Below are 13,209 nucleotides of genomic sequence, written 5' to 3'. Positions count from 1 at the left end.
AGTTAGTTATTTATCAGTTCTAATTGTAAATCTGAGAATTCAGCAGCTGAGGAAATGAGATCAGTAAATGCTCTTTTTAAAGAGACTCTAATAAACAAATCAGAGGCAGAAAGTTGAGAAGTAACTGATGAGAGTAGAATTCATGCAGTCTTGAGATGATAATCCTGTATGGTCAAAGATGATGCAAATGAAGGGTGTTACTCTTTGACCTAGTGTTACAATACCCTACATCCGTACTTCCAAGGAGACAGGTACGTACATCCCGTTAAAATTACTTCTATGACACGATGATACAGCCTAGATACTGTCCTAGTTGTAATTTAGAAATATACAGTCACTTGTCTGTCATTCACATCTCAGATAGATATATTACTTGAATTTTGTGTACCTGTATTAAAAATATGAAGAGAAGCAGATCTTCACTGATGCTTGTCTGTCAGACCAGCTGAAATAAATAGAGCTGATTTATCTCATGGTATTTCTTTTCTTAGTAGCAACTCTTTATATGTCAGAATCAGTCTTTTACTCACTAAGAAATACCAAATGAATGTGTCCTGTGAATTATTTTTGTCTAGATTTGAAATTCAAACTTGGCACTTATTTCTCTGCCTCTCTTTCCTTGAAAATTATTTCTCATATCTCTTTTCCCTCTCCTTTCTGCATACTGAGATGTACAAATGCATTTTTAATGCATGTAGCAAGCTCCACTGCTGGTTGGATGCTGTCATGTTTATACCACTCAGTCTTCCTCTTGTGTTTCTTGTGCTACCTTAAAGCATTCCCTTATTTCTGATGCCTGGAGCTTCCTGGTGTCTGGAGACTCACCCGAGTCTGTCCTATTTGCAAGACTGCTTCCATTCTCCCTACAGTCTCTCACATACGGAAGGGTTGAATGAGCAGTTTATTCCTAAGAGATGCAAAAAATTGTGTACAAACATAAGCTTTGCTTTGGCAATCAGCAATACTGATGAAATCAGTACAGACTGTGATTTGCAGCCATGGCAGAAACAGAATGCTGATGCAGTAAGTCAGGTACAGACAAGGGCTGATACGGGTTTTGTCCCCAGAACGTCTGAATTAGTTATTGTTGCTAACAGAGAGCTGCTAAAGTGTGTTGAAGTACAGAAGTGGTTTAGTCTGTGATGGACAGGTGAGAGGATATAAAGAAAAAAGACAATACAAAGATCCATAATTTCAGTTCAGAGATCAGATATATGAAATAATAGGAAAGATTTGTCATACTTGTTTCAGCGATGCGCAACAAAATACCACATGTAAAAATAAAAAGAAATTTAAAAAGCCCACAAGAAACTCTACCAGTTGTATTTGGTATCATTGATAGTAGGACCTTTAATTTACTTATTTACTTTAATGTTCCTTATATCCCCCTGTACCCCCTCCAAAGAAAACTGGCATATGGTAAAGGGCAGATGAACACATAATGGTAATAGCATGCCTGTTGATGAGAGTTGGCCTTTCTCTTAACTATTGGTGGCTGTCAATTGGAAAAGGTGGTGTGCTTGTCAAACTACAGTGTCATCTAGGAATGGTGAGTGTTGGTGTCATGAACTGCTTACGTGTGTAAACATTGTAATATATATATAATATATATATGAATATACTGTAAGTGCTCTGAAATATTCACGTTTGCACTGTGCATTTTCAAAATGCTATGTACTAAATAACTATGTTTATAGACCAATACTGTATTCAGTGAATGCTTTGTAGTTAAAGCAACTTCTGCAAAAATACTCTTCATGACAAGAGAAGCCCATACCAGGAAAGCAGGATTTACATGTTAGGGTAAGAAGGTAAGGGAAAGGCATTTATATCTTGAGAACTGCAATGGAGTGCTCTTACTGTTGTAAACAAGTAGAATAGAAATACAACTGATTGAGATCTTAACCTGTCAGCAACATGATTTGCTGGCTGAACAATTATTTTCTGAATAATAAGGCTTAATCTTGCTTATTTCACGTTTTCCTGCAATTAATATTGAACGTGTAATCAATGTCTGCAAGTGGTTAGTGTTTTTGTCCACTGTTAAAACTAATAGGTGAGTTTTAACATCTCAGGAGAGTAGGCTGGCATTTTAAGCAAGATTCCTGAAAAAATTGATCATTTCTGATATTAACTTGCAAACTAATTACTGAATAACTCGGGAAGTGCTTTGGGCTATTTTAGCTAGCAGAGTGGTAGGTGCCAATATTGAGGAAAACATTGCCCTATTGGAATAGCTTTAATAACCCATAATTGTTTTTATGCTTGCTCTCTTGTATAGGAAATAGTTTGGGTTAGGCAGGGGGGGGGGGAGGGGGGAAGCTTGTTTGGTGATTAATAACTGAGGTTTTGGGTTTTCTTTTTTTCGGATTAGGAAAGTATGCTTTTATCATGTTTTTGTAATGAAGTCCAGGTGTCCTGAATAGCATCGAGGACAGTGAATCCAACCTTGTTCCCAATTAAAAATCCTCAGCTATCAATCTTCATTCATGCTTATGTAGTTTATGTTGTGCTTAGCCCAAGGTCAGATGTATTAAATTGACTGGTGATTCTTAGAAGCTTTTTTTATTATTCAGATGAAATTGAAGATAGGCTTACGTTTTCTTGCCTGCCAGTCTGTGTCCTGATATCTGTGTTTGCACACTTGCACATAAATAACTCCATCTGAAAAGACTATGGGTGCACAGAGCTCCATTTCCATGTAGATGCCAAACTTGTTTTCTTTTTCCCTTTTGGTGACTTATTCTTTAATCTTCCTTGTTTTCTGTAATGCTTTTAAATGTTTACTTAACTACACTGTAAAGCTCATTCTGTTTGTACCCATCAGAGAACAGGTAAGCAAGAAAGACGAATGCTCCTGGTCCTTCATTACCGAATGCCTCTTCTGTGTGCATCATGCTGAGGTCTCTAATAGGATTTTTCCGTGTGCACCTTAGTTTGACCCTCTGAATTCTCTTTGATGGAGCATGCTATAATGAGATAGCTCCAGTTTCTGTGATCCAGATAAACACAAACCTTAAACTGCAAATAGATAAAGGTCTAGAGAGGATTCAGAAAGCTCGTTGGGAAGATACACCTGCCAACTTTAAAAGGAGTAGGCTGTTAGTTTTTAAGACATTTTTTTTTTTCCCTCCTGGAAGTTTTCTATGATCTGTTTAATAGTGCTTGAAGTTCCCTATAATGATTTGTAATGTTTTTGTTTTTCTTTTTTTTTTTTTTTTTATCCTTGATTTAAATGTTTTTTTTAAGGAAAAAAATTGTTAATCAAGTGTAGTGGAATGTCACAACTAAGTATGACTTAATTCCTGGAAGAAATAGAGCCCACAACTGTACTGGAAAGGAAGCTGAAGATTAAAATTGGAGACTAAAGGCTTGGATGAAGGTGAAGGTGATGATAGGTTATTGTTTAGAAATCAGGTTTTGCGTGTAACATGTTCCTGCTTTTACAACGCTGATTGACTGCACGGCAATGGAATTTAAAGGCAACCAACAAGTCCTGTGCACATCTCCTGCTGTGTGGGCTTCCAAAGAAAGGTCACAAAGATTTTATTCTCTTCTGTTTACAAGGCTATAACAGGTGTTAAAACCAGTAAAGGGACAACATCCAGATAAAAGACAAATATTGTATTGTGTGACAAGACAAGGGAGAATACAGGAAATAGATCACAGTTAATGCTATGATTGTGACGAAGTTTGCAGAAGGGTTCATTTGGTTAAGAATGATTAAAAAGCTTATTTAATTGGACTGGAAAAGAACTAGAGCATGGTTCAGTTTCCAGGCTCTTTAAGTACTTTTAATATTAACTATTTGATCACAGGATTACAGAATGGACCAGGTTGGAAGGGACCTCAAGGATCGTGAATCTACAACCCCCCTGCCAGGCAGGGCCACCAACCTTCCCATTTACTAGACCAGGTTGTCCAGGGCCCCATCCAGCCTGGCCTTGAGCACCTCCATGGATGAGGCATCCACAGCCTCTCTGGGCAGCTGTTCCAGCACCTCACTACTCTCCTAGTAAAGAACATACCCTATATACCATAAAGAACATGGCCCTAACATCCAACCTAAATCTTCCCTCCATCAACGTAAAACCATTTCCCCTTGTCCTGCTCCCCTTTCAAAGAGTTTACTCCCCTATTTGACCTTGTTTGAATTTCATAGGTAGATGATCAACTTTGCAATTAAAATCAAAGTTGTTAGTGGTGTTATTTACCATCAGAGAAAGGAGGGACAAAGAGCTCACATGTCTTAATAACATGGAGATTACGTTCTGTTGGTGGAACATTTCAGAAGATTGTCCTTTCTCCTTGTGTGAATCTGTAAGTAGTGATCTGTTGCTTGGTGTGCACCAACAGGTTCCTAATTTTTATTTACTTGGCTACATCTCATATATCAAGTTGGAAACAAATTTTACTTATATGCCTTTCTAAATGGCAAGGGTGTTACCCATTTTCTTTGGCTTAAGTATGCATCTAGGTTGCAGTACTCCCTAGACTCCACCATGGTAAGTGAAAAAGACTCTCCCAATGAAATAATTGTGCTATATAGCAGTCAGCTTACAGATAACGTTAGTTCTGTTCTTGTAGCAATTAGCTGAACTAAAAATAAACTAATGACAGCAATAACAAATCGAAGAGGAATAAAGCTTTACTCAGCGTGTTAATTCCGCTTTCCACTTGGGTGCGACTCCAAGTGGAAACAGTGATAACAAATATGTCCTATGGAAAACAAGCAAAGTGAAGTTATCTTTCCACAAGTGAGAGCTACAGCCCAAATAAAACAACTTGTGGATTCAGTTGGTTTTCACACTATATAAAAATATTATATGACTTACATATCTGCAAAACAGGGTAAGTTCCTCTGGTACTATCCAGGCAAACTATTATAAATTTGCAGTATCTCTTTAGCACTCTGCACTGCTCCTGTTAGCAATAGTTCTCATTAAATATTAGTTTTATGAAGAACTATTTTTCACTAACCAGTGTGCTTGAGTGAAAAGTGGTGGTGGTGTGCAAGGTTTACTGGTAGGAGGTGCACTGAATCTATGGACCCTGGGTGGCACTTAACCAATGAGAGCTCCCTTGAAGGAGGAGGTAGTGTTGCTCCAGTCTGGGTAATGATGGCTTAGGTAATTAAGCCTGAAATACAAGTAGGATTCAGTAAGTAGAATTGAACTTTGATTAAACCATCTGATGGGTTATGCAAAAAGAGGATCAGTGCATAGAGGGAATTTCCTAATAATATTGACTTCTGTCACAACACTGGACGTTGTTGGAACAAAGTCCATTCAACTGGAAAATTGGATGTGAGAAGAAGGAATTCTCTGCAGCTCACATGTTACAATGGCACTATGCTTGCCTGCTTGAATTAATATGAAGCCTTACTCTGATAGTTGTTCATTTTGAAACCTGTGTGTTTAGAGCGTTTGCAACTGCTTCATCTATCTGGGCCCTAAAGTATATTTGTCTTAGGTGGTAATAAATACCATGCAGTGTCCCCAGAGGGGGAAGTAATGCTCTTGCAAATTGATTTAAATGTAAATTTGACCACCTTCATGTTACCAGGTAGCAAAGCCATCACACTGTACAACCTAGTTGGAGCTTGGTGGCCTCTTTCTTCTCCCCTTTGTCACCTAGAGCAGACCAACAACCTGGGCAGTAACAGCAAGGAGCAGCAGGGAATGTTTCATAAATGCCTGAAGGAAAAACCTTTTGTGGTGTTTTAAGTAAAGAACAGCATTTTTGAGAATCAAGGTAAATAGTTGTGAGTATTCTTTTGGGGTCATTTTTGGACTCTTCTGCTCCTCTGATATCTGTGTATGACAACGATTTGCTATTGTTGTGAAGCTGCTGAGAGCTTTAAAAAGAGAGAGATGAAATTCCTGGGATAAAATAGAGTTGTTATTTTATTCTTCCAAGTATACTGAAAAGGGAAGCCTTTATTTCTATATACAGCTTAAGACTGTTTTCTCTAAAATAGATTTCCTGGAAATTATTTCTTAGCAGTAACTTGGTCTGTGCTTTAGTCATTAAAGGCATCATGCTATTTCTCATCTCCCTATATTAAAATAAATACAGGCAAGGTGACAGGTGATTTAATGGCTATATTAAAGTCTGGGTTTGTGATGCCTTTCAGAGTGCATTTCGATTCAAGATTTCAGTCAGAGCTTTTGCGTAGAAGGTTAGGTACAATGACTAGGAAAAGAATCTATTGTGGAGTAAGGGTTGTGGTTCAGACCATTCTTTGATGGGATTTTGTTGTTCACACACTGTTGTTTTCTTTCCCCCTTTTCTTTTTCCCCAAATCAGATGTTCCATGGCTGATTTAGTCATCCGTGTGATAGTTAATTATTGCTGAAGTAATTGAGACATTATTGAAGGCAGAGGGCTGTCAACAGAAAAATCTTAGCAAAGTCAACCCTTGGAAGACCATCTTACAGTCAGATTCTTTCTTTGCCATATGAAATCTCTGCTTCTGTTAGTAGGGAAAGTAAGCAATGATTGAACTATTATGACCATCTCATTGTTTCCCTGTGCCTCTTGAATTCGTTACCAGCAGGAAATTGTCATAGTAGTCTGTAGAGTTGGGAAAAGGCATTCAGTAAGCTTTTATCAAAGAGTTTAATGAGGTTTGAATAATATGTTTCTCTTTATTATGCCTGCCACAATCTGTTTTTCTTGAGTTCTGCCATTGCTCCTCTGAGACCGCTCTGTGCTTGGATGTTTCCAGTAACTCCACATGTTTATACATCTTGTTATGGCCCTGCAAACAAAATGGAAGTTGTTCCCATTAGTCAATATGCCCAGCTAATAGATTACCAGTACTGAAAGCCTTGTTTTTAGTAAGCCATTGCTGATCAATGTGTTTTTCAGCAGATTTGGTCATTGCCAGAGATATTTTTAAAGCACTGGAGCTTACAGATCTCTTGGGAAAGGACAGGCACATATTTTTAAATGATCTTCCACACCTGCACTAACTCTGCTTGGTACGTGCAGCTTTGCTTTATTTGAGGAAGAAGAGGCAGTATTCCATAGTCACACAGTTTGATTTATTGGCATTTATTCTGCATTAGACAATGTTTAACCAATCTGTTTGAAAACATAGTGGAGGGAATTCCCTTGTTAACCTGGCTTGGTTACTGAATTCTGGATTAGGAAAATCCTCTGTAGGATGTGAACTGTTTCTGTTCCTGGGAGCAAGTAAGCAAGCCCAGGTTGCTGTATTTTGAGGGAAAATGGGGCGTGGGGAATGTAGGAGATTGGGGGCATCTTTCTATTAAAAATGGAGTCAAATTCTACTGCTGGGTCTAAGCATCTTACCTTTCAGGATTATTTATGCTTGCCTAATATTACAGCAGAACTTCAGGCTGTTCAGGGGTTTCTCAGCATGTAGAAATTTGAACTTATGAAATGTTCTCTAGTAGAATCTATTGCTCTGCAACTATGATATAGACAAGTGTGAGAAAGCTATAATAATGTATCTGAATTTATAGGGGCACATCAATTTCAGTACCTGAAGTTTAGTTGTGATCTGAGCATCAAGCTGAGACACGGTGCCTGAGGTGAATATGAGGCATCTAATGCACTGCAGAAACATTCAAAGGCATCTTCAGAGTGGAAGTGTGAGATTCACAGGCAGTTGTGCAGTCTAGAACTTATGGTTATACACGAGATGATGGCAGGCTGCCACATGTAGCCTGTGCGGAGCACACAACGAAGCTTAGTCCAGAGGTATAGGATCAGACTTGCTGATATTAAGTTATATGATAAAGCAAGAGTCGGAATATTTTCTTAGATCTGTACCAAAGGGATGTAAAAGTTGCCATAGGTGTTAATATTTTCATGATTCCACATAGAAGCTCTCTAAATTCAATGTTTGGTAAAAATACCAAGCAGGTATATGACACTTTCTTGCCATGTGTCATGCCCTGTCGCCTCTTGTCACAAGGTCTGAGGTTTGCAACAGTTCTTTATTACTTTGCTAAGTTAAAAATCAGATGAGGAGATCCTGGATGCCCTGATCGAACGCTGCTGACCACTAGCTGACACTTTGGGCTGCTGATAGTTGTATCCTGCAAATCTTTTTGCTACTCCTTCTTGCACAGCACAATTGTTTCCATCCTGTATGTTGGCCTGGCTTTTGTTTTCCTCTGTGTCTGACATATGCTCCCAGACTTCATTTCTCTCTCCATCAGAACTGCATTGAAGCGTGGGCTTGTATGTTCCTTCACTTTCTTCTGAGGTTCTTTGTCTTTCCTCAGCATCAGGGCTAAGTGATACTTGGAATTTTCCTCTGTCTGCTACAGACCAAACATTTCTTTACCTGAAGTGAAATCACTAATAGTTGTCAATCCCAGCAGGAAGCTGGAGGAAGAAATGTCTGGTCAAGTTCTGTGGAATTCTCTGGGCTCGAGTCTCCAGACATCAAAATCAATTTTGTCTGTCTAAATGTCATTGCTCAGAGCTGAGTAATGATGTGTTTCTTGAGGATGAGCAGATTGGGTGGGAAGAGATGGGAGCCTCGCTCTAGATCCAACAAGTTTCTGTTTATTTTGTTTCAATTATAAAGTAACAACTATTACTCTGAAAAATTTCCTCTGACACAGCAGAGACAAGAACAATGATACTGAAGTAATTGGTTTGTCCAAGTGGATATATTGCATACATCTGTACAAGCATGAACTGTCTCTGGTCTTGGACCAAATAGCTCGCTACAGGGTAATGCCCAAACTTGAGTGGTGCTGTGGCTGCTTTATATTTGGTGATGGTAATCGTGGCATCAATAGAGTCAGCAGCCCCCTTGTATCTCCTCACCTGGCCAAATCCTACACCTATGCTGAGGTGTTAGAACTAGCATGCCTTGACAAAAAAGCATCAGTTTCCACTGTCAAAAAATCTCAAGTATATCACGTGAGTAAGTGCACAGTTTCTACTAGTTTGCCCAGCTGCGATAAAGCGGTGGGATGGGAATGTGGTTTTGATCGTAAAAGAGGTTATTACCACAATGCAGGAGATGCAGGTTTGTGAATTGTAGGTTATCCTCTGATTTTTTTAGGTGTACTTGAAGATAACAGTTGGGGTTAGTATAAAACTAGCAGAGAAAATAATCTGAAGCAGTATATTGAGAGGGGAGGAGTGGGGGGAAAAAGTCTTCATAGTATCACTTAATGAACCACTATAATTGAAGCCTATCATCCAAGAAGTTCCACTTATGTAGTAAGGATGTCTAGATATGCTTAGATGCTGATATTGAACATATGTTCTTAATATACACAGTCACCAGCAAAGCAGAATTTAGTGTGGTAGCTTGCTTAGAAACTACACAACGCCAAGTGCCGCGTCCTGCACTTTAGATGCAATAACCCCATGCAGAGCTATAGGCTTGGGACTGAGTGGCTGGATGACTGTGAAGAGTTTAGTATTAGTATCTATTCCTGTCTTTCACAAATAATGTGATTTTGGTTTTCTTTCGTGGGCATTTGAACTGGGAAATACATATTGCTCTCTTCCAGTATCTGAAAGGCACTTACAGTGAGAGCAGGGCTGGTCTCTTCTCACTGGTGACAGGGCAAGGGGAAATGGCCTCGAGTTGTGCCAAGGTAAGTTTAGGTTGGATGTTAGGAAACACTTCTTTACAGAAAAGGTAGTTAAACACTGGAATAGGCTCCCCAGGTGACTGAATTGCCATCCCTGTTTGTGTTTAAGAGCTGTCTGGATGTGGTGCTCAGAGATATGATATAGCAGAGGGTTGTTAGAGTTAGGGTACTATGGTTAGGCTGAGGTTAGACTTGATGATCTTTGTGGTCTTTTCCAACCTGAGTAATTCTATGATTCTATGATATACACAGAGGTATGAAACCAAGCACGATATCACTGCTTTTTCTTTTTTAATTAGGGTTACATCAAGGAAACAAACGGAAAAAGGGAAACAAAATAACATCTGTTAGCTCTTCTGTGAGGTTCTAAAAATGGTAAGTTCTTTCTTTTGGGGAAAAAAGAAAGCCAAACACACACAATAAAAACTAGAGTTTGGAGTTATTTTCCACTGCTGCTGGTTAGAACAAAATGCTGCTTTGAAGGAAAGAATGAAAAATGGAGAAACGGACACAAAACATAGCAAAAACACCCATGGGGGGAGGGAAACAAACCACAAGCAAAGATTTACAGGGCAACTTCTTTACCTTTTGCTGATTCGTGTCTGCAATCTTACCACTGATGCCACAGATGCAGTACACTGTCATGCATACTCTGACATGGGAAATATCAGGTATTTTAGACAGTGTCCCCTTCAGTTGCAGAAGTGCATGGCAATGGTCTACCAGCCAAGCCTGAGTAAGTGGGAATTCTGTCCTTCAGCTGAAGAACATTGCTGAGCTGATAGCAAGTGCATGTAACAGGTCAATTTAGTCAACTGTTACCTTGGAGAAACTTCAAGGTTTTTTCTGTCTTGTGCTTTTGCAACTCAAGATGACTCATAACTTAATCTTGGGATCTGTACAGAATTGGCTGTTGGAATACCAGATGTTTTCTTTTTTTTCCCCCTCTGCAGCTCTGAGGAATCTGACTGTATTGATTCTGATTGCTTCCTAATGATGTCCACCTATTTTTGGATCGGGTGTTCATCTCTGATGTCAGTGTAAAATGGTACAGTGAAGGGAGAATGCCTATAAAGTCAAGTCAGCTGATTTTCTGTGCAAAGGGCAAGAAATAATTGAATTACCTGTTTGGAATGGAGGTGTTTAATGCCAACATTAGCTGAAGTTTTGAGAAAGGTTTTCTAGCACTGTGTTGCAATTTGGAAATCATGGTGTGGATTTACCATTGCACGATGTCCTCAAGGCAGTCAGTTGCCTTGCAGCATTGATATTTCTAGCCACGTGAGAGTATGTAATAAGAACTGGTTCGTAAGCGGGTTTTATACTGATTTCTGTTAATGCATGAAAGAAGATTTTCTTTGGAGCAAGTGGGGAGGATTGGACTTGCTTCGTTAAACTTGTGAAACCTTATCCTGGCTGCCAGCATTACAATAGCTTATAGTCACGCATTTGCCTAGAGCTGAGATGACTAATACCTTTAAAAGTTACTTACATAAATGGTTTTTTGCAAGAAAGAACAGGAGGGAGAGTGGAGTGTACTGCCCATGTTCACTCAGATTGAAGCCTGTGGTAGAGCTCAACTCTGAATTCATGTTACCCTTACGTTTTTCTCTGGTTCTATCCATCTGCTGCATATACTGTTCCTATTTTGTCTGCTTCTTTAGTTGGAGAAGAGAAGAAATGGTATTTAGCTGTGTTTTAAGTTCTTTGCAGCGTGGTATAAAGACAACAATAGATTGAATGCACAAATCTGGCTTCAGTTTTCCATCCTTCTAGACAGTGGATCACTTTGAATTTCCTATATGACCAAGGCATTCGGTGCATTTGGAGCTCAGTGTTGAAGCTGTCCAGAATTTCAGATGAACCATAGGAATAAACAAAGTGGTTGTTTAAACAGTGAATCTCATTCCTTAGGACAGCAACATCATCCTATTTACTCTGAGGTTTGTACTCGAGAGAATGGTTAAACCTGATTTTTCTTAAGTAGAACAGACTGGTAGAAGCTGGCTTGCTTTTGCAGTTATTTGAAAGCACCTACATGTCTTTGTTTTAAATGTAATCATCCACATTTAGTGAACAGATTGTCTTAGGGAATGAATAGTAAATTTTTTTGCTGCTAATATTGTTGGAGTCATCTCTTCAGAACTGAAGGTATGTTGCGATTCAAGTCTAGATCAGCATGACCAGGAAAAAGGACTGTGCCATTAGAGAACATGAGTCTGCTCTTAGTGAACTGCAGATGTGACGGGTTTATGTAGCTTTGACTAACAGCTGAGAAGCCTGTGAGTAACAGCCGCATGTGTATAAGCTATAAGCCAGATTCTCTGCTGCGATGCCAGCCCCTTTGAGCCATCTGACAGTGTAATGAAGCTGAAAAGTGGCTATGTAATATATCCCTGTCTTCTGTTTCTCAGCTGTGGGGTAGTTCCCAGCTGCCACAGTGCTGGCATACCTGTCTTTCATCCAAGGCTTGGACCCAGACTGGGGCTCTGTCGGGCTTTACAGAGGCAGCCTACTAAGTGGGATGTGATTAGGTGAAGTCTTACCACAAATATATTCCTGTAGATCTGTTTCAGGAGTTCTGGGCAGGGAGTTGGTGCTACATCTTTAATAGAGTAGCACTACCTGAATAACTGCCCCTAATATTTATTCTACAATCAAAATGAAGGAAAACTAGATTTAACCTGCAGCCAAACATCTGTGGGATGTTTGTGGCATCCTCCTGGGGCACCTGAGTAGAAAATCAACCTTCTCTTTTTTTAGGGACTGTCTCTTATATTTTTTTCTTCCCAAATTTCTGATGAGGAATTCAACTGTGAGTTTGACACATAATATCAAGAGACTGAGATAGCACAGCTGGGTAAGTTATTGCTTGTCAGATAGCTGACTCTCTTGTCCATCCCAGATTTATGTCAAAGCTAAGATAAAATAACCTGGTTGGTGACATCTAAAAGCACTTGGATAGCTCTATGGTGCATTCCTTTCTGGGCTGGTTATGTTTTTAATTACTGTTTTCCCTGCTCAGAGCCAGCATGATGTTAAGGAGGCTTTATTTTGTCTATTCTCTGCACTAACCCTACTTAATATGCATTTGTGCAATTAACAGAAACTCCTGATCCCAGTGTTAAGCACCATTAGATCCAACAGAGGTGTTTTTATCTTGTTTGTGATGCAAGGGCAGGTCATTTTTTCCTGGCTGGGAGTGATGAGTACAGTGACCAGGCTAAGGTCTGGAGGCCATTGTGGCACTACAGAAACTGTTCTTGACTTGCTTGCACTTGGGTAAACTGGGGGAATATATTCAGAGCTTCAAATAGTGTCTGCTTGTTGGTTTCCATTAAATACGTTGTCATCTTCTTTTTCTTCTTCTTCCTGTGATTTTCTTTGTTTTAGTTTTTATTTATGTATCTTTATTTTATTTTCATAAGAGATTTGGTGGACTCAAACCTGTGTCAATTATGCCCTGGATTGAGATGATGACCCGTGGTTAGGGGGGGAAGTGTCTGGACGAATGAAGAAACATGCATGTATGGGTTAAATAGCTGTTAGGAGCATCAATGCCTGGCCAGTGGTGCAGAAATTTCCTCCAGATGCTTCTGTTACCCACCTCCCC

This window comes from Excalfactoria chinensis, chromosome 5 (genome assembly GCF_039878825.1).
Source record: "Excalfactoria chinensis isolate bCotChi1 chromosome 5, bCotChi1.hap2, whole genome shotgun sequence".
NCBI classification, from domain to species: Eukaryota; Metazoa; Chordata; class Aves; order Galliformes; family Phasianidae; genus Excalfactoria; species Excalfactoria chinensis.
The sequence above is the reverse complement of the archived record's forward strand: the minus strand, read 5'-3'. Positions refer to the sequence as shown.